The following is a 22874-nucleotide window of genomic DNA, read 5'->3' as shown; positions in this document are numbered from 1 at the left end:
CTATTATATCTTTCTCCACCTCACTCCCATCATCTGCTTGCATCTGTCTCTGGAGCCAGCACTGCCTCTGTGCTGCCCATTCGTACATGACCCAGAATCACGAGGTATTTATCAGGGCCTCCAGCTGCTACCACAATATAAGTAATTTTATCAAACTAATGTTTTATTTATCTGCACTTAATGTTCCTTTTTAAAGGGGAGAGAATGTGGGAATATTAATGGAAAAGTTGGGGGCAGGGAGCTGAGCTGAGTTATTAAAAGTTTCACAACTTGAGCTTTTAAGCTTCTCTGCCTGAAGCTGCTCAGATTGATGTGAATGCGTCCATATCTCTCATGCAAATTGTCCCAGAGGCAGCTATTTTGGGTAGAGTGTATATTCATTGTGGTGTCACAAAAGGTCGATTAGGTCTGCCGAAATTCCTGGTTGATGCTGATTGACTGCGAGTGACATTTAAGTCTTTCAAACTTCCTTATCTAACCCATTCTTCGCAGGCTGAACATGGATGTGCATCTTATGCAACCTCACAACAGACACCCCGAGCTGCAGATTTAGGAGCTTTTTAATTATCTGTGTGTAGGGAGGGGAAGAAACTGTGGTGATTTTCTTTGTGTGCTGAGGGGAGTTCTTTTCAGCCTGCTGCAGGAAGTGACACAAAACCCCGTGAGATGAGTAACAAGGGCTCTGCTCCCAGAGCACAGAAAATGGAACGGATTTTCCTCAGACGTTCTCACAAAAACACACCTGTCAGCTAACAATGAAGTGGAAAAGCATCTACACCTGACAATCCGGCTTGTCATGGAAAGCGCTAACCAAGTGAAAGGAGAGGAGTGAAATGGAAACCCTTTTGAATCCTGAAGTCTGGTGTTTGACTTCACGTGGACCCTGTAATTTCTACCCAGTGGTGCCAGCTACTCCGGGGCTGTGTATCTTTACTTCGCTAATCTATTTTGCAAAACTACCAATTTTCACTTCATCTTGCTGAAAAGAAGAAACTTAATTTCTACCTCTGAAACATAGTTTTGCAAAGAAAAGTGATGGTCTGTTTGAAAACTGCACATCTTGGAAAACAGGGTCTGAAGAAAATATGACAGCACTGCAGCACACACACGCATATATGTATAGGAGTGAAGAGAAAATAACACTGATGTCTGGTCTTCACTTTCTGTGTAGATTTCTCTAGGTTAAACTCCAAGACTTGGCAGGATGTCTGGATCTAGCAATTGGGCGATTTGGGTTGAAATTTACCTCTGTTTTTAGATGCAGATGAAAAGGCTTCCAGCAATGAATACACTGAAAGTGGATGGAAGGAGCCCAAATCCTTTCTCATGAACTTCCCACACATTCCTTTTGTGTGATGAATGTGGTCACCTGTGGCTGTGTAATTTCCAATATCTCAAACAATGCCCGGAAGGGTAAGCACCTATTGGTTCTAATGATCAGCAACTTTTGGCAGGCATTTAAGAGATTTTCAAACAACCCTTCATCCCTCACAGCTGTGACTGAATATAGACTGAAAAAATTGGCATTCCCTCTGCATCCTTTGACTTTAAATATAATCACTTGGTGGCAGTGATCGCATACATTGTCTTTAACAGTGGAGGAAATTAGCTTTAATTTAACAAAGTGATTGCATCTTGGCTTTCAGAGATGCCTATTGCAGCGTTATTCAACACATCAAGCAGCCCCTGGGCCCAGAACAGCTCCGTAAGCAGCAGAACACCACTCTGCACACTGCATCTGTAACTATCCCCTTGGACAGCTAAAAGGCAGCTTTGGCTTAATGACTCAGGAAACACGGCACTTGTCATAGTGCCCCTTCCCACTCTGCCTGGCATTATGTGTGTGTGAAACCAGACTTTGCTGTGGACTTCACTGTGGAGCATGATTCTGGGAATTTGGGGAACAGCATGTTTCACCTGAAGTCTGTCATATGCCCCCAGTGCTTTATCTCTGCTGTCAATAGATCCTCTTCCCTTTTTCTCTTGTTCATAAAACCTCACCGCTTTGGGCTTGTTAGGTGCCTGCTTTGCTGCAAGTATGCGTTTATTTGCTTTCTTGAGTCAAGGGCCGAAGAAGGTTATAAAAGCATAGGTAAACACAAGTGTAATTTTGAGTCAGAGGAACCTTTAGCAGTTACAGTAAGATGAGAGTAAACATAATCACTACACAGTCAGACCATTTTCATTTATTTGTAACACCTCAGGGCAATAACTGCTTTGACAGGGCTATTTTAAAATCATTACCCTACTATTTTCTGTACCCCATCCATTCAATTTCCCACTAAAGATTAAATAATCCACTTGGAGGAGAATATCTTTTTATTAAAGTAGCATTTAAGAAACAGCTACTGAGCTTTTGAGGAATTGAGTATTTACATTCATATGAAAGAAGAACTGTAGCAGAAAGAAGCATCTTTTCTTCCAGGTACTGAAAATACAGCTATGATTTAGAGAATCTCCTCGCTATTGTAAAAAAAACATGCTCTTTCTCTCCCACGGGAATTCTTCCCCTCACACGCAGTACACTGCACTCTTAGCCAGAGACAAGGAGAGACTACAAACAAACATTAGCCAAGTGAGCTTTTCCCTATTCAATTTTTCAGTTGACCCTGCAAAACAACTAAGGGCAGACAGTCGTTGACTAGTTGAAAGAAACAAGTTGACAAATAAAACACATTAAATCGCTTTGCATATTCACCGTACCAAAATACCTAATACAATGTGTAGTTGATAGGAAAACAACTTGGACTGACTTCGTGAGCAGTTGTTCCTGCAGCATTGTGACCTCAGCCCATGCCAGAGAGCTGCATCCTCACAGCACCAGCCAAGCAGCCTGGTATGGGGTCCATAGGTGTGTGGCCTCCTGGAGGGGTTTTCTTACAGGCACGGACACTAGCGGGTTGTAGGGAGGGGTAAGGACATACCTAAAGCCTAAGCACTTGCAGTTCCCACCGGAGAAAGGGAACTTGTACGTCCCCTGTGTGACGTGGGATCCTACTTTTGAGTGTGGGATTTCAAAATTTGGACTAGTAAAATCTGTTTGTGTATGGTAACATTTTTTAAGTATCTGGTCTTGTGATTTATCCATTGTATTGTTGATATCGATCCTGAATGTATAGTTGATGGATTGGCACTTAAGTACATGTCATTAAGTAAAATGATAGACTGCTTCAGTGCTGATCTAGTTTAAATAACATGAACTGAGTGGTTTCTCCCTTCAATACACTTCACACAATTGCCCATTTTTGCAGACACATGGAAGCTACAGCTGTGAGCTATACCTCACAGGTTAGACCAAATACACATATACGATGGTGAGAGATAAACCCACAAGTGTGTAATCCCACTGTTTCCTTCCCCATCCCCAAGTCTGGGATAAAATAATTTTGTTTTCCCTCTTTCGAGGCAATTTTGTGGCACCTGCGGTACCCTCCATGGTAGTAACAGTGAGATGAGGAAGCGAGCGAGCAAGGCTGCCTGATGTCCCACCAGAATCAGGCAGGCTGGAGATATGGTGGCAGGTCACCACCGGGAAGGAGTGACATGAACCCTGACCATGCATGTCCGTGTTGTCTGGCCCCAACCCCAGCTCCTGCTATACCATGGGCACCTTGACAGCTGCCAGCAACTCCAAATGACTTAGGTCCCAAAAGGGCATGGCTAACTTAAGTGCTTCTGCTCACAGCAGGAAGGCTTTTCAAGGCCTCTTGATTTCTTTGTGAGACTTCATAACCCTAGGCAACATCTCCACAAGGCAGTCTCTTCATCTCACTTCAGTTGTGAGCAACGCTTTTGCTGGGAGGTTGTCCCTTCACTTGCTGAGCCCCTGATGTACTTAGGGGTTTCAGCATCTCCACATGCTTGTGCAAGTTATTTCCATTGCCATCTTGGGATACTGTGTTAGATGATGATGTGGTGTCAAGTAACATTATGTCCAGAGAGATGTGAAAAGACAGGCTTTGACATACAGTGCCACTTCTTTATCTTACCCAGCCTCACGTCTGGTGATTAGTGCTCCAGCTCAACTCCCCTTTAGGGCCACTGGGAAAACCGCACTTTGTGAACTCTGTGGGAGGGATCCTTTCCTCCCACCTCTGGATGCCTTCTTTGTACATTCAAAAGCTTAAAGAAAAGGCAGGAGCTCCTAGCACTTTTAGTGGTCTTGATACATCATTAGACACTCTTGCTTCCGGGAAACATCCCCATTGGCATCCCTGCAGAGGAAGGGATGGGACACTGCATCCTCCTCGTGGCAGAAATCCCCACATCACAGTCTTCCTGCTAATACCCTTGTGGGGAAATTGTCAATGACGAGGTCTACCTCCCTCGAGTGGAAGACAGGCAGTTGCAAAATTTCTTATTACCTGAAATGAAAGCAGGACATATTGTACTTGGCACTATGCTGCTAAATCTAGGGACATCAATGAGCTCAAGGAAATGACTGGGAAAACAGTGTCTTAAAAGCTGTCCCTAGGTCTGCAGCCAGTCCATGCCTGGGGAAGGTACTACACTCAGGAGCTCACAGGAGACACCCACACTCCTTCAGATAATTTTCCCTGAATCGATATTCTTCTCCCTCTACTTTCCTGAAGTAGTATGATCTTCTTAACCGCTGTCATTTCCCTATTGTTCTTATCTTTTTCCATTCTTGAGAAAGAAAAAAAAGGAAAAGGAGGAGCAATATTTTCTCTCGGCAGGGCTCGTTGTAGATTGCGAAGAATTACTGTGCCTCAGCTAAGCTTCTCTGCCTGCTCTTGGTCCACTAAAAAGAGAAACCTCTTCCTCAGGGGCTAAAGTTGGGACATTTTATTTCCAAGAAATGACCAGTTGTCACATTTCAAATAACATTTGGTACTTGTCTGCAGCAGCTTGTTCACCCACCCATGGCACTCTGTGGGAAGCGGCAGATCGGCTCTCCTTTGCAGCCGTATATCATGTTAGCCATCCTTGTCAAAAGCACACTTCATTGCAGGGTTCACAGTTTAGGTTGCTGCTTTCACATGAGATCTCAAGCCCTATTTCAAGCTTTTTTCTGTTATATTGTAGACCAGTGAACATAATTTTCTTTTATCTTCCTGCCTTATGGTAGACATTCTTTTGTCCTTAAAAGTACTTAGGTACAAGCTGTGCACAGATCTAAAAAATAACAATAATCACAGTCTAATGGAAAGCTGAAGCCATTTGTATGAGAAAGAAAAGAGCAACAACCACAAAACTAATGCAAAACCAATGGAAAACACACTCATCTTGTTAGTCCTGACTGTGAAGGGACTCACTAGTATGGCTGCAAAATACTGATTTCAGAATTTAAGACTGGTAGTAGGGACGATTGGAATTTCTCCCCTGCCTTGCCTGTTGTCACATGATGAAAAGCATGCATTCTCCTTAAAGGTTTTTCTTTCCATCTAGCCTGTGCTAAGGGATTTGCTGTTTTATACTAAACCCACATTGCCTGTTTCAATCTAAAAGCTTTGTTCCCCTCCTGTCTTATGTTTAGAAGCATCACTGAAGTCGGTATACCTGCTTGGGTGGAGACCTTCTCCCTAAGTCTTGGCATTTCTGAGGATCCTGGCAGAACTGTGTTGTCTGCTCAAAAATTACAGTGATTGGTCATAGACAAGAGAGGCACAGAATCGACATGTGCAAATTTTGATCCTTGGTCTTGCTTGAACACAGAATAGGGGCAGTAAATTATTGGCAGGTCCTTGAAAATATTTTAACGTCGCTGGCTTTGCTGGGACTAAAGTGGACGTGATACACGGCACGGGAATATTTTAGCCAAAGTCAGATCAAATTTTAAGATACTCTGTCATCAATAAATTCTTATTCTTCATAGTTAGTCTTAAAAGCGATTTATTTTAAAGGCAAAGAGGGCTTATCTGCAAAGTAAGAAATTGCCCCCATCTGACACTTTGTTATGCAAACTTATTTGCTATTTGCGTAGGAAGCACTTTGGTATTGCAGTGAAGGGGCAGAATTCCTGCTAGGTGCTGAACACTCATGGCCTTGAAATTCTTTTAGGCATGTTTGTCCTTGGGACCATTCACATACTTGAATTTAGCAAAGCACCCTTAGCACATACCTGGATTGGGACCAGAATTCTTACCATATGTAGGGTGTCAGCTGGTTCACCTTTAAAAGTAATTTTAAATGTTGACTTGTGTAACCTTCAGCATGTCCCTCCAGATGAAAATGATTCAGTCTTACCCCAGTAGATAGATCTCCTTGGAAAGTTCATGCATAAACTGTGTTTAAGGAAAATAGCTTCTAATTATGCAAAGATGTTAACAACCATCCCATCTGATTGTAATGAGGATAATTTGCATTATTCCCAAACAAAAAAGCTTCATTAGAAGAGGTTTATGGCTGAAATGCATTTTGCTACAGTCCAGCTAATGATCAGAAAACCATTATTCTACTTTCTTTACAAAAGTTCTACTGCTCAAAAGAGTTGGAATGACTGAAGGTGAACAGTTAAAAGTCTGCCAACATATTCCCTATCACTACATATCCTTCCATACTTCACCATCACAGTTTCTTAATTTATTTAGTTTTTATAAGCTTCTTTCTGCTTTTTGTGTGGTTCCGATAGAAAGACACCATTATATTTACATTGCGGGTTTAAATACAGTATTCTCAAATATGCTGTAAAGGTCTCTGAAGAGTCTGTAATCCCAGGATTATTTTGGTTATGCAGAGGACGGTAAAATCTTGTACCAGTATTACATGGTGAAGCAGAAGAACACTTTAGCTATTAGGATCAGAGTGATCAATCCATTTGTATGATGAAATGCATAGATTATATAATCTAGGGAGAGCTCGTGTAGGAAAGTTTGTGTTTAACAGCATGGTTTATGAGCCTATATGGGATGAATGTACACACTGCATAATAAATAATCTCTTAGTGCTATGAGCTGAAGTTTAAAAGCAGCCTAACAGAGTTATGCATCTGACTCCCTCATGTCTTTGAAACCCTAGACACAATATACTAGAAATAGGAAAGGGACTTGAATGGTAATTACAAGCATATTTTGAAACCTATAGAGGGGAAAAAAATGGATTAAGGGCATTGTAAATTGAGAAAGGGGAGAATGATGAACTATGTTTTTTGGAGCTAAAGGACCAATATACTTTTCTGGCTATGAAAGTTTATATGAGTTATCTGGCAATTGTACAGTATGCTTGTAGAAGTGCTTTCTTTCCAGAAAGCTCTAACTCTGTTCAGGGTTTGATAGTTTGTTTCCTTCTTGAAAAGTAAAATTGGATGGAAGGCAGAGGGAAAGAAATGCAGCTGGTGGGCATATGGGTTTCTTCTTGTTGTTTTTTATGGAGTGAATATTGTTGAATTGTCTGTATCTATACTAGGAGCTGTGATGAGGGAAATTAAATCCCTCACCTGCACATGGAGAATCAGCAAAAGGATGTAGCTTCTCTGCTAGTGTTAATTGGTGTTGTTAATGAAAATCAACAGAGGATCAGTGGTTTTCACTACCTGAGAATCCCATCCAGAGTGCTTAAATCTCTTCTAATAATGTACAACAAACAAGTGCAAGGTTTGTGTTGTATTATGATCAGGTAGCAGTTGGATGAAATGTATTTATTGCAAATATGCATAATGTAACTTAGAATTAATAGGGGGGGGTATGTGTACAGGTATGAAGAGAAAGACCTGACTTTGTTTTTGTGTTAAGCTATATATTCCTTTATATCTAGCTATTTAAATGTCAGTTAGTTCAAGGGTTATTTTACTGTCTACACATTTTGTATTTTTCTGTAGATATTTGCTTTGGCAGCCCTAAACACAGATATGTGGAACTTCCTCGTGCATTGCCAGTAGTAATCACATTCAAAAGGTAAGGAAGTAATTTCTGTGTCAAAGGGAGAACTCCTGGGCTACACGCTAGTTGCAGAGCCTACAATACTGAAAAACATAGATAGCCCTTCTATTAACATAATTTTTAAATCCCAGTGAGGCTACTTGAGCTTTCATCGACAATAACAAAGAAGTGAACACCAGAATCAACGAAGCCAAGGTTTCTATGGATTTGTGTATTGTGCTCAACTGCAATTTCCAGGGGAATATAACTTCTCATTGAATTGTTGCCTGTATCTGGTGAGTTGACCCAGGATGGATTCTTCATGGATTCTCTAGTCTCCAGTAAGAGATGGGCTCCTCTTGCAGTTTTTCTCACATCTATGGCTCTCAAAGTCTCTTTTTTCTAGCCAGCTATTTGCATTAAAAATTAGGAGCTTAATTATGTTCTACGTCTCTTCCCTTTCCATTAAATTGGATTGAAATCAGGCAGCAGGTTCAATAGTCATTGGGGGGAAGGGATTCAAAGTCACACAGATGAGGCTAACTGTATGCATACTGTGTACATAAGGAAAAGGAATAAAATAAAGAAGTTCCCAATTCAGGCAGCTAAAACTGCAATCATTCTATGACCTTCCAGCATTGTTTCTCCCCATATTCCTTCCTCATAATACTTTGCTGGCCCCTCTTCTCTAATGCTTTGTCTCACAGTTCCTACATTTTTCCTGCCACCAAGTGCATGCATCTCTTTCTCCCTGTTCCTACTCCTGTTTTTCTCTTGGGAATGTGTGTCTTATCCTTTCCTCCCTGGAGGCTGATAGCTCAGCAGAGTTGCTTTTGCTCTGGGGTTACAATCTAGAAAACAAAGCAACAGAGGAATTTTGCTTTGAAATGAGAAACTTGCCTAAACACACCCAACACATTCACTAGGAACACTTTTCCCTCCCTCCCTCGCCTATATACATTCGGTTCTCTTAATTGTTCATCTCTATTCAAAGCAATTTCCTTGGCATACATATTTTCATTAAATGTAATGAAGGAAGGACAATTTAGCATCCCACCTGTGACAACTCACTGATTCAGATCATGATGACCTATTGTGAATACTTGGGCTTCAGTCAAGATTTTGATTAGTGGAAAGAAGTAACCTCTGCATAATTAAGATTGGAGCCTGGTTTTATTTATTCTTAGCCAGTTTAATTTTAAAGTAAAAGTTCCATTAATTAGATAAGAGATGAAGGCACCTCCATAGCACTCAGTGGTGGACTAAGTATTTATAGTTGGTCACATTCACTTCATATTCTGAAAAGTTTGTCATGTCTGTAGTCTGCAGGAGGGCGATAATTTATTTGTAGGTACACTAACATAAAAGCAGAGAAGCAGCTTGTAAAATATGGAGTTTGAAAAATCTGGTGTAAATCACATTTGGAACAATTTGAAATGATTCTTCCTCTACTGTCATGCAATAGCTCATGAATGGTTTGGCCTAGAAACTTCAAATATGATTTATTCAAAAGGTCCTCATCCCTCCCACTCTGCATAAAAAGAGGAGAGAGCTGGTGAACTTGGAAGGTATCCACTGGAAAAGTGGAAACAGTAGAGCAGCTTGATAGGATCTGAAATAGCTTATTAAGTTTGTCCCTGATACTATAGGCTTCTGAAGTCACAAAATAGAATGGACAGCAGCAGTCTCCTTGCAGCCAGCTGTTCTTTTAGTCACATGCCAGCACCAAGTCTTAATTCATAGGGACTATTAATATCAATATCACCATCCCACACAAACAGCAGCCTGGCATGGACCTTCTAATTCTGTGACCCCTCTGTTAGCTCCATAAACAACCATGACCATAGATACACAATCATTTTCTCATTGATTTTTGTTGGTCTCCCACTCTCGTATCATCATGAGAGCATCCCATAAACATTTAGGGGTGAAGAAAAGGAGTTTTTCCTTATGATGTATCTTCTAGCATCACCATGTTGCTGTTGATGCCATCCAGGGTTAAAAAACTCACTGCAACAAAGTAAACAGCATAGCAGTGATAATAAGTGACTGGAGCTTTAGCAAGAAGGAGTACACAATGAAATCCAGAAAGTAGCTGTCAGATAATTACAGAGCTTTATGCTGCAGGCTGCACATGCACATGTGAATTTCATGTGTTGTTTATTAAAAATGAGTACATTACAACAGGAAAACTTCTTCACTTACATTTGTGAACCTACATTGAAAATTTGAAGAGCAAATATACAAAAAAAAACTTTTTAAAAATACCTGGGGTTGAGGATAGTGTTAAAGCAAAATTTACTCCGTCCCCACTCAGAAAAACCCCAGATGAAGAATGTAAAAACATGAATCTAGGGCTCCCCAGACAATAACACTTTTTTGTCTCTGTAGTTCTTCTATCCACTACACTCCCCTCCAAAAGTAAATACAAGCTTGTTACATGTATCCCAGCTCATTAACATTTCAAATTGTCCTATCAATTTAAATATGAATAGAGATCATTGTGTATGAGGGGGATGACTCATTTCAATGGCTGAAACTGGTGGTCAGAAATTGTATTTCAAAATGGTTTTTCAGCAGGAAAATGGGACCTCCAATTATAGTAATGCCTACTTCTGTTTCTGGAAGTGTGCCAGGTGTGTGTGTGAAATTTAAACCTGACTTCTCTTGTATTTTGCTTGGGTAGTCTGCCGTGATTTTCATGCTGTAGTTGGTTTCCTTTGTCATCACCTTGTTCATAAAATAAGTTTGCAGAAGAAGTAGAGCTCCCACCTTTCACAACTACAGACACTAGGTAAGTGGATGCTAAAGACCTGTTGTCTAAATAGTGAACTCGCTGAACTGAAGCTGAAGAGATCAGGGACCTAAACTCTCAGGTGACTTGGCAAAAACAGTATTAGCAAATCATATTGTTTGGTTTTATGCTGAACTACTTTGGCCTTTGACTTTTATCCCCCTAAAGAAAAATAATAAGGATTTTTTCCCCCTTTGCTTTTACAGGAAACTCTTGACTAGTCACTAGTCCAGAATATAAATAAACCACATGAACTCCAGATAAATGATGAAAAGATGGGAGGCAGAAAGTTTTCCAAAGCCTTTCATTTGATGTGATTGAACAGAAGACAAAACATCATCAACCTTCTCTTCATCATTTTTATGCTTCCATCCAGCAACCTGTGGCTGTTGAAAACTCCCAGTAAATGAATTGAACTGGAGTTATTTTTTTTCTACTCTTCAGTGAAAGAAAGGGAGTTTATCGTTCTTTTCTGTCCCACTGTGAATCTGCTGGTGTGCAGGTATGAGACAGCCAATGTTCTGCAGAAATTGGCAGGAAGTGTTATTTGGAGCAGTTAATCACTAATTTTACATTGGTGTTACATATAATATTTTTACTCCATTTAGTATTGACTGATACAAAACTGCATCCATGGTAGTGAATTAGTGAGAAATGACCTGGTAGTGAGTTAGTGTGAATTCTCTTTACAAAGCAAGCAATTATTTCTGTTGCACATTAAGCTTAAAAAAGTGTTGGCAATCCTAGCTAAAATCTCACTGTGTATGTTTCAGGGAAAGCTTGAATTCTCAGGAGTGTGTTTTTATTTCTGGAGACTGACATGTCAGATTCTTGAGCCCTAGGCAGTAACTTGCAATTTTCCTGTAACAGATTTCTTCTGGGTTTGCATTGAAATAGCTGATTACTACGTCTTCTAAATCGGCCTCCTATTTCTTGAAAACTTGGAAGCAAGAATTAAATGCTTTCTTTTCACTCTGCAGAGCTGTCAGGGACAGGGGTTAACATACATTTATTTCTACAGGCTAGTAATGGTGAATATTACATGTAATTATGTATTTGTGCAGTAGCTCTCAATCTGTAGTCTGTGATGTCTGGCCTATTTTTAGGTGAATAAACAAGTCTTACACTCCCTCTTTACACAGAGGCATTAACTATATTCATTTAGAGATCACAAATTCATAGCTTGAAAACCATAGTGTCTGAGGGAGTAGATGAGTAGAAGATACCATCTGTAGGTGTGTATAGCTTTATATAAACTATCCCAGGATGCAACCAAAAAGCAAGGTGAAAGCTCGTGCATCCTCCCTTTTCTTCTGGTACCCACTAGTTTGCCTCCTTCTCCACTTTCCTTCAAGGAGGCTAATACAACCAAACAACTTCTTTTATCTCTTCCAAAGGACCATGACCTCAGCCTTTCTTATCCCCCTCATAAAAGCCATCTTCTGCTATGGGATATGTTTGAATAAAGATCTTATATTTTCTCCTTTCCCTTGCTTTTGTGCTATCCAACTCCAGCAGAAACAAGAACTCCACTATGTCTGGAAACAGCCAGCACATGATTAAAGCCATCACAATAAATAAATAAACGTGAAGCAGCGAGGCTCATCATAGTTGGTGGGAAGAGAGCCCCTTCATGCTGCTAGTGGCCATCTCGTTCTTTGCTGTGGCTTGTTTTGGTTTTGTTCCTCTGTTGACTTGAAGTCTTATCACTGACCTTGGGTTCTGAGAGGCAGCTCGTGTCAGTACCCAAATTAGCTTTTTGCTTGCTTTGTAATTCCCACAGGCAAAAGATATATGAAGCACTCCTCACAAAAGACCTGAATCCAGGTATCTCCTCCGCACTTTGCTGTGCTGGGGTAGCCCTGTCCAGCTGCCTCTTTTGCTTCCACCTTTCCAAGGAGCAGCGCAGGCAGGTGCTCCCACTTCTCTTCACTGACAGAGGTTTTAAAGCCCCTGGTCTCCCCAGAGCAAGAGTCAGAGACCCTGTAGCAGGTTTTCATGGGAACACAGTGCCACCTGGACACCCCATTCCCCTTGAGGGTCTCTCTGTAATGAGTGACTATGCTGTATGATTAGTGTGTACGTACAATTTCTGAGGCTTCACGTGTGCTGATGTTTCTAGTCTCAAGTAACTGAGTTGGTTTTCTTGATGCACAAAGACAGATAGTGGCACGGTGCTCCTTCCTTACATAAACACACATACACAAGAAAAGGCAGAGGGAATAGAAATAAACAAATGCACAAAAATAGTAAGCATAAATATTGCAGATGTAGATATGGAAAAGTATCTGGCAGGCAGATCTCTAGAGAAACAGACGGATAGCCCACAGCAATAAGCAGTAGTTATCTATAAAGATGGGCAAATGCAGTGGTAAATGACTTGTGACTCTTCAAAATTTAATTTGCCATGAAAGCCCATCATGAATGATGCAAGGGCAATACCTGGTGGGAAACTATCCAGCACTACTTCTTTTCTTCTCTAACCTGTGGGATGGAGAGTTATCTGACGGGTTACGATAAGGAAACATGAATGCAGATACGCAGAGATATCTCAGCACTTGACAGCTTTCAAAGTTTATTGTCAAACCAAATTAGCAGAAGTCTGCCACGTATGAGCAGGCAGAACAGCAGGCAAGATGCTAAAATGTCTGCAATGAAATCATCGCCTTCCATTGTATTCTTACAACCCTCTCCTTCCCCTTGACCTCCATTTGCTAGTTCATAAGATATTAAGGTGTCAGCAGCTAAAAGCAACTGCTGGGGAAGGTTACAACAGCCTTATTTACTCCTCAGTCTCTTTCCTACTTAATTTGCTGGAACCTGTCAGTTGTGATATGCCTGAGGAAAGGGTAAGGGCCTTTTTTTTCCCCTCTGTAGATCTTAAAGAGCACTTTTAAGCATGATTTCCAGTCTCTGATAAAGAGACTATAAGTTGTAACACAACATGTGGAATGGAGATAAAGTACCTGTTGAAGTTTGACTATCATCTAGCTGTGGAGGGATTGTGAGGAAGGGTGATGTAAAGAACGGTGCAGTTACATATAGGTGCTGGTCCTCAGAGACCTCCTTGTCCTTAGCTCAGAACCCTTGTTCTCCAATTACCTTATTGTATGTTAATTTGGGTGGATGGACACCTGTAATGTGCAAGTTTCCCACAACATGGGAACTGTTTTGTTTGCAAGGTGGCCGAGCCTGCCCTTGAACTGCTGTCTCCTGATTCAGCTACAAGTCCTCTGTGGCCTTTCTACCCCGTGTGGCTGGTGTTTCAGTGCTTTTCTAGATCGTTCCATATGAATGCTTTTAAGTTTAATATACATTTCCAGGTGCACAGTGATCAGCCTTTGTTGGTGTTATGCAAAAAGCGGGGAGCCTAAGTTACACTTCCCAATGGAGAATCCCAAAGCTCTCCAGAGAAAATTATCCCTCTGTCCTTATTCCACTACATGCCATCAGGCCAGCTTTCAGAGATCCCCCTCCACTCAGCATTCAGTCTTGCCTGATGTCCTCAGGGAAGTAAGGAATTAAATGGAATGTATTTTTAAAAGAAAAGCAAGAGAGCCCTCCTGCTGGAGCTGAATAAAACTGAGACAGCTCTGTCAGCTGCATGTCTTCACTTTTGTAGGGAGCTGTCAGTAAGCTCTTTAAAGTTGGGGAACTTATGCAGGCAAAACAATTGTGTGTGTCACTTGTAATCTACATGCGTAAATTGCACCATGTTGAAAGCAAGGAAATTCATTATTATTTATATAAATAGATCTTGCAGATTTCATTAAGATTAGGTCAGGCTGTGGAGTTATCACATAGGCTTGTTTGCACTTTTGTTAATCTTCATTTGCAAATGCTGATTAGTGCCACAAAACTCTCTTGCTGTTTACTGCAAAATCCTGCTTCTCTTCTTTTCTTCTTGTCAGGAAGACTCAGGAGGAGGGAGAGGGGAGGGAGAAAGAGAGAGAAGGGGACTTCAAAGCCAGTAGCCAGAACTAGAGGGAACATGAAAGTAGATTTGCTTGAATCAGGAAAGGAAGGGAGGGGAGGAGAGAGAAGCCCACTTGCTGCCTTAACATCCTGGGTGGAGCAGGCTCAAGCAGGACCTCCTAATCACAAAGCAGTGGTGCAAGAACAGTGCAGATCAGTGGGCTCAAAACCCTCAGGATGTAGAAACTCCTGAAAACTGGGTGAGTGGTGCTTCCCCCTTCCTTTCCAGTTCATACAGTTCTTACATCCCTCTGTACAGTGAAATACAAATCCTTCCTGTTGGCCCATCAGATGACATGACAAATGACTATTACCTGCAGTTTGCTCTTGTCCCATTCTCTCCAGAAAAAAAGGGTGCATACTGAGAATACTGTGTTATTTTGGAGTATTTCTGTCATGTTACTAAATTTTATGCTTCACATGGACTGACATCTACAGTGCTGTAACCAGCTTGCTTTCAGTTTAAAAAAAAAAAAAAAAAAGGGAAAAGTGATTTATTTGATGTCATTCTAATGCCATTCTATAACAGGTACTTGTTCATAGCGCTAGCTCCTCTGGTGAAACTGGAGTTCCAGGATGAGAAGCCAGAGAGATGGAAGGCTGCATGAAGAAAAAGAAATAACAGAGCCGGCGTGCCAACAAAGTGTGAGGAGTATTGAGGCAGGAGTACGTGTAGAGCCATGGGGAAGCAGTGAGTGATGCTGTGGGGGACCTGTTACCAGAGATTCTTCAGTACATAGCCCTGGTACAATTTTTATAAAGAATAGTTGTGAAGAATATATGCATAGCAAGTGCTCTCACACTAGGACCGGAACATGGTCCTTGCCTGGACAAGCTTGCCCATATTTTTTTCATTACGTTTTGTTCCACTCTCTGCTTCCTGCCATGTTGTATCAGAAACCCATATGAATCACAAAAGGAGAAATCCTGACACCTTTTTTTTTCTAAGTGTTTCCTTTCTTGTAGGTACTCCTTTGTGTCTTCATTTAACTGCTGACTGCTCTTCAAACTCCTTCCCAACAGTATCTGATAACTAGGTCCATTTTTTAGCATCTAATGGTACCAAATGCTGAACAAATACATCAGGGTATTTAAGCTATATGAGGGGCATGGGTTTGCATAGTCAATATTCAACTTCCCCCAAACTCCATTCTAGAACAATGGCCCTGGATTGCTCTTCAGTGACGGAGCCCATTACTACATGGAAGAGAAATAAAACTGCTTTCCAAAGATCCCAAGGCTGGAGCCTATGGGAAGCATGTACAAAATTTTGTCAAAGAAAGTGTTTGCAGCAATTTTTTTTATGAGTAATATGCTAGAAGAAATTGTAAGTAACAAAACAAAATTAAATTTGGTGAATGTGCTGAAGGGTAATCCTTAGAGAAACCTTATCTATCTCGAGTATTCAAACACATCAACTTGTTGGGCATGATGGCAATTACTGCACTACATATATTCAATTTGCTCTTGTATATACCATATTATCTTCCATAAGGAACAGTAAACTGCAGAACATATTTCAGTAAACACTATTCTGAGCAAACAGAAATGGCTTGAGTGTGCACTTCCGTGCATAATAATGTAGCAATGAAATATTGCTCTGACAGAGCTGCTGAGTGTAGGGAAGATTACATCCTCTGAGAAGCTCCACAGTGTTAACATGTACTTCTTTAAAGTCTTGGAGAGACAGCCTTTAGGAGTTCTGGTGTCCCCTAACCTGGAGTGGGAATGCAGGTGTTCCTTTTGTTCAGGTAAATTAAAGAAAAAATAAAGGTAATTCCATTATTTTGTAGAGAAGACTATGCTACAAATCCAGAGACAGCCCAATCCATCCATATACACCGATACGGACACATGTATACATATGTATGTGTGTGCATGTGTGTGTGTATACATACATATATGCATGTTTGCAAGGTTACAGGCTCTTAACCTGTGAAGATGCTGTTTGAAAGCTTAAACCAGAGGTGCTTCCTAGCTAGTAATGGATGTTTGTAGAACCACTTTATTCTAGGGCTATTTTTCTTCATGTAACTGCTTCTGTATTCTTCATATGACTAAAATCATATGTTCCCTTATATTTCAGATTCATGTCCAACCATGTGGCAGGTTGTGCAAGCCTTATGTGACTTGTTACAGGAGCACACAGTTAGCCATCAGCCAAATGCATCCAGCAAGCTGGGTATGATCTGCTGTATTGGCTTTGGAGAACCTGCATTAAACAACCAGTATTCTGACCTGGAGCAGAACAGGAGTATTTTGACTAAATCTTGTCAGCATCTTGTCAGAAGATGCTGATTCATCAAAATGAAGCTTTTTGCAGAAAAAAGCTAGCTCCTCTGGCATTTTCCTTTGGCATTACATTTGACTTGTTTTCAATTAAAATGTTTTATCTGAGAGGTCAAGATGACCTTTCTGTTTTAGAATAGAAAGTAAATCCTAGTTTTAAAATGAGAAAAATGAACACATCTATATTAAATGAACATCTATTTTAAAATGTTCAGGAGAGACCAGTTCACTCATCCAACTGAACATATGCAAAAATAAAATATCAACATCCCTCTCACCTGAGGAGGGATTTTTTGTAACAACTCTAACCAGTTTTCATGATGTTGTTAAAATTCTTCCCCTACTCAACTGCACATGTCACACTACTCACAGTACTCTCCTGCTTGTTCTTTCCTCTCTGCAGAATTTCTGCACTGTATGCAGTAATATTTTGAGCCATAATGCAAGGGCATAAGGATTATGTCCCCTCTTAAAAGGCGCCCTGTGTTTTTGGGAAAGAAAACAGACACAGAATGTGCTCCTGCACTTTTGGATACATGTGTTTTTCTTGTTTTCCTCCCCTCTGTGTACTTCATGTGTGTTATGTTAAAGATTTCAATACAAAATTGTCTACTGATAGAAATGGATTAAAGTTCTTCGTAGTCAAGAATTTGCAGTTCCTCATACCAGTAGAGAACTTTCTCTGGTTTTGTTTTTTTTTAAAGGTTACCCTTCCTATTGCTGCCCTCCAAGCTTCTTGGACTGAAAAACCTTACCCCTGATCTTTTTGATGCTGCTTCACTGTGAAGGCCAGCAAGGTATGGATTCAGTGCTGGAAAAGCCATTGTTTTTCCTTTTTAACTGCAATGCAATGAACTGAAAACACCTGAAAATTCATGGTGTGTGATGGGGTGAGATACTCAGTTCCAGCTGGGGGAGGGGGTGTGGTGTATGAAATTTCTAGCAGAGATGACAGTGGTCTTCATCTGAAGAGACCATAACTTCTTGACACACTTTAACTCAATCACTTATGATTATCTGACTTTACCTTTGAGCAATAAGGATAAAAGCCTCTTTTAAATTGACCTAAGGTCCACAAAAATGGCTGCACCAGTTTTTAAATTTGTTTTAAACCTGATTATTTAAATCAATGCCACTTTTGTGTGCAGACAAGATCTAAGTGTTATGCTTCGTGGATGGAGTGAGTTCTACAGAGGGAACTGAAATGACCTATTTTTTCTCACAATCACATCCCACTGGATTGAGGAAGGAGTTTTAAAAGATTGAAATTTGACTTTCCTGGACACTTTCCTATTCAAGGTATTCCAAAGAGCTTTTCAGCCATAAGCTGGATGCTGGTGCTGCGGAGACTGCACAAACACAGAGACTTAATTCAGCAGCAACAGCTCCAAAAGAGCTATGGAGGTTAAAGTCTCTGTTACTGAAAGGGAGACTGCTGCCAACCTGCCTTAGAAGTCTCTTCTCTGGGACACCCCTGTGGATGGCCTTCGTCCTAATGAGCCTGAATTTCCATTTGACACCAGGTGCCATTGCAATATTCATATCACTTGTTAGGAAGCTGTACAGGAAGCTTACAGGCATGTGATGAGTCCTGGGAAGTTAGGGGAGGATGCTGTGAAGGTGGACCAGAATAGAGCCCTCATGAGGGGGCAGATATGGAGACAGAAGACAAGAGACCAACTAGTATTGCTGGCGTGGAGGAATTTGTTACGGTTTCTGTGAAATTCTAGCTGTAGTGAAGGACTTTCAGACCCTTTTCCTGGGCTGTCTTGGTTCTTGGCAGCCAGACAGGGACTGAAGGCTGCTGCTGGGTACATAAACAGTCAGAACCAGCCTGCAGTTGTCACACACACACACACACATGCACACGCACACACACATGCACCATTGCATAACCTGGAGGCATCCCAGTTAAATGGGATTACCATCCCCACCAAGCCATAGTTATCACTATTAAATGTCATTAGGCTTAAATTAGGTTTGCTCCTAGAGACGTCCTGATTAAACGAATTTCCTGATTAAGTCCAAGTGGCATGTGCTTTAATATACTCTGTTAACATACACATGCGGTTTTTCTAATTTTATTGTTTCTTTGACTCAAAGTCTCTGGCTGTCATAGCATTAAGTCCTCAGTTAAACCCTTAAGTGCAAAAGCTCTGCGTGCACAAGCTCTATTATCTTTGCAATGTCATTTTCCCTGTTTTATTAGAGGGAAGAGAGCAGGTTTCAAAAATCAGGGCCTTGGTCATGTAGGAAAAATGGTATATGCAAAGCTAAAGCTAACACAGTTGATTAGGGAATCAAATTAAATCTTCTTCAGTAGACTGCAAACTGTTGGAGTGGTGAGTGCGGATTGTATACAGACAATCAAAGGAGTATGAGGTATTTTTAATTTCCTATCAGAGTTACTCATTCCCTCATGGCTGAACTGGAATGAGCCTAGCCTAACTTTTCTCTCTGTGGGTGTTTAGGGATGTTACACTATGAGTTCTCTGCTCTGCTGATCCTTTCCTTTTCCTTCTTCCACATCTAGTTGCAAATTAAAAAACAAGAAACTTGAAAACTTCTGGCATTTGACCATTGAATATTGAATGGATTTCCAGTGTTTAAATTGATGGTTTGAAAACATTGAAGACAAATTTAAGAAATCAAATATTTGTAAAGAATTGTTTGTGTCAAGAAGGTGGAAAAGAAGAGCAGAGGAGAAAGGAGAGAGGAAATTCCATTTCTTTGCTGGTGCAAGAGGAGACAGGGCAGGAATATGACCCAGAGTGACGCAGGAGTTTCATGGAAATCAGCCAGATTCAGAGAGGTGTCTCTTGCTCTTTTCACACAAGATGCAGTGTCCACTACTAGCTACAGAACACCTCATCGACAAATCCATGAGGAACCTGGCGTCCCGGTGCCTGATCAGCCCACACTCTTCTGCCCTGTATGCATGTAACCTCCCAGTGACAGGACACAGCTTGGAAGTGCACAAACATCCAGGGAAGAAGAAAACACTGCTTCAGTCCTGACATTCAAACATACCTGGCAGTGCCATGTCTCTGCATATGCCACCTGATACCAACTAAGACAATGCACAAGTAGATACAAGTAAATTAACAGTTAGGGTGGTTAAGCATCAGCACAGGTTTCCTAGAGATGTTGTGCAATCTCTGTCCTGGGAAATTTGCAAAACTTGACAAGATGCTAAGTAATCTGATCCAACTGGAAGTTAGCTTCATATTGAGTAAGGAGTCGGACTAGAGACCTTCAATGTCTTTTCCAAGCTGTTATTCTGTATTTTTTGCAGCTCTTCTTCCCAAGGAACAGGTATTCTCTCCATCTTCTGTCAAATTAATGGGAATGAGATACCCTAACCTCCTAGAGACCCTAGCCCATGCTCTCCAGGCCCCTGACATGCACTCTCAGACAATCTGCTGCCCTGAGCAGTTATATGAAGGGGTTACTCATCTGGCTCAGCTTGGGGTCTGCTTTTACACTGGATGAGGCTTGGTCCAGGCCTCTGAGGAATGGAAGGTGAGTACAGAAAACACCTATCTCTGTTCTTTAAGCAGTCCTGGGAGCTTCCTATGGGTGTGCCAGACAAAGGCTGAATAAGTCAGTTGTCTTTCATCCATGCAACTCAATTAAGGCACTGAACAGCTCTGTTGCTATTCAAACCCAAGTGCCATCAGAAAAAATAAAGAAAATGAGAAAGTCATAATGCATTGCAAAGCTGAATAATAAAACTTGACTCCATCATAGCTCTCTTCCATCACAGATTTTATTCACATAGCATTGCCCATTTCACAGATTGAGAAAGTGGGAGGTTTGGCACAGCATTACCCAGAGCAAGGAACTGAAACTCATTTGCCTCACCTTTAGCCTGTTAAGTGGTGAAAGTGCAAAAAAATTAGAGCTGATCTGAGTAAAGAAATTTATCTTCTTGACTCAAGCTGCCATAGCAGTTGTTTAGGCTGGCTTAAAGAGAAAGTAGAGCAAATGTGTACTGCCTTTGTCATGGATGATGAAAATATGCTCTGTCCCCCATCACTGCATGGAGGACACTTGCCTGGACTGTGTGTTCAGCCCTCACCAGAGCTGTCAATTACAGACAGACTGGAAATTACAGCTCATTATTTGGACTCATGCTGCCCACATTAATGTGTTCAAAATAAGCTTCTTATTTGTTTTAGGTTTTGCACCTAAAAGCACAAGTTAAGTGCTTCTCTGAATGCCCTTGTACAACATAAAAGCCTTTCTCATCCTTGTGATTTTCCATAGCTGCCTCAGGTGTCTGTACTGCTGCAAACAGCAATTAGAGGACAAGGAACTTGTCTGTCACACACAGATCCAAAAGACACTGTGTTTATCCCTTCTCTTATTTGCCTTCTAGCCAGCACAAAACACTCAGTGATCAAGGTACTCACTTTGCCTTGGGACTCCATTTTTTTCTTATGAACATAAATATTGTTCATACAGAAAATAATTGAGTCCTCAAGCTACTCATTTGAGTGGACAAATATAGATTGAAGGCTGCATGCTGATGCCCTACCATGTTCATCCAGTTCCTGTGACTAGTGCTTTGCTAGACTGCCTTTTGGCTGCTCTCCTCTCAGTGTTTTCCTTAGATTCTCTGGATCATTTCTCAGAGGCAATAAGCCTTTCTGCACTGATTGGTTCTAGGTATTTCTCTCAAAGATGTACTCCCTTCAGGAACAATGGAAAAACTACAACAGCAATGCTCTTGCTAGGAAGACTCACGCCCATTTTGCTCTTGAAGTAGTACTAAATTGCAGTATGTGTCAGAGCTAGATTACAATGCATTCTCTGTCCAGGGCATCTTACAAAATACTTACAACATACTTACAGTATACCTCCTGTACTCCAAATAATGGCACAGACGATGGGACATCCAGCTCTGCTTTCCATTAGATTAACACAGAGCACAATCGTCCTTGGCAGGACAGCTTTCAAAGCAAGCAAAAAGTTTGAGGTACACACATTGCCTAAAAAAGGCAGAGTAAAGCATGCTTTGATTTCATCTTGATTGATATAACTGAAGTAATGCAGTAGCATCATCACAATATATAGTATATATTGTCTTTATGCCCTGGAATATATGACTGTGTCATCCCTGTTGCACTGCACAAAGCTCATAGCATGTTTTTGATGGGCAACATAAGCACGTACTGTTTTCCTAAGAAACAGAAGCTGAAAGCCTTCTTATGCTCACAACGACTATCATCTGCAACTGATACAAAAAGCACCATTTTTTTGATTGTATTTTCCACAGCTCAGCTTCATTTTCTGCTTATTTATGTCTACCATGAAAATAAAATACAGCCAAGTCTTTTTTACCAGTATTCCTACATATCAAGAAGACAGAGCCAGGTTCTGCACAGTGGTGCACAATGGGCATAAACTGAAACGAGAGAGGTTCACATCAGATATAAGGAAAAGCTTCTCACACTGAGGATGGTCAAGCAGTGGAAGCTGCTATCCAGAGGGACTGTGTGTTCTGTTCCCCATCCTTGGAGCATTTGAAGGCCTGAATGGGTACAGCCATAAGAGATCTGCTTTGACCTTAGACCTGACCACAGTTTGAGCAGGAAGTTGAACTAGAAGACTCCTGAGGTGTCTTCCAACCTGAATTATCCTATGGTCCTATGAAAAGGCAACTTTGTATGCTAGAACAAACAGACAACAGTGAAAGAGACAACCTACTCACCATATGGTTGTATGGATTATAAACAGCAACAGTACAGGGGGAATGGCTGGTTATGCTGCTCATGGGCTTCTTTTCCTTGGAATGCTAGTCAAAGGAAACAGACACATCCTTTATGTTTTCTTGAAAGCCTATATCCAGCTAAGACTGAATGGTTCCCAACAAACATCTTGTGTGTATCATGTATGTGTGCCAGTGTATTCTCCTATCAGGCAAACAGAGCTGTCACTGTCTGACCAGGACTTCTATGCTCACGCATCGATGGTATCCAAAGATCCTTGTAGCT

This window comes from Falco biarmicus, chromosome 5 (assembly GCF_023638135.1).
Source record: "Falco biarmicus isolate bFalBia1 chromosome 5, bFalBia1.pri, whole genome shotgun sequence".
NCBI classification, from domain to species: Eukaryota; Metazoa; Chordata; class Aves; order Falconiformes; family Falconidae; genus Falco; species Falco biarmicus.
Note: the sequence above shows the minus strand (reverse complement) of the source record.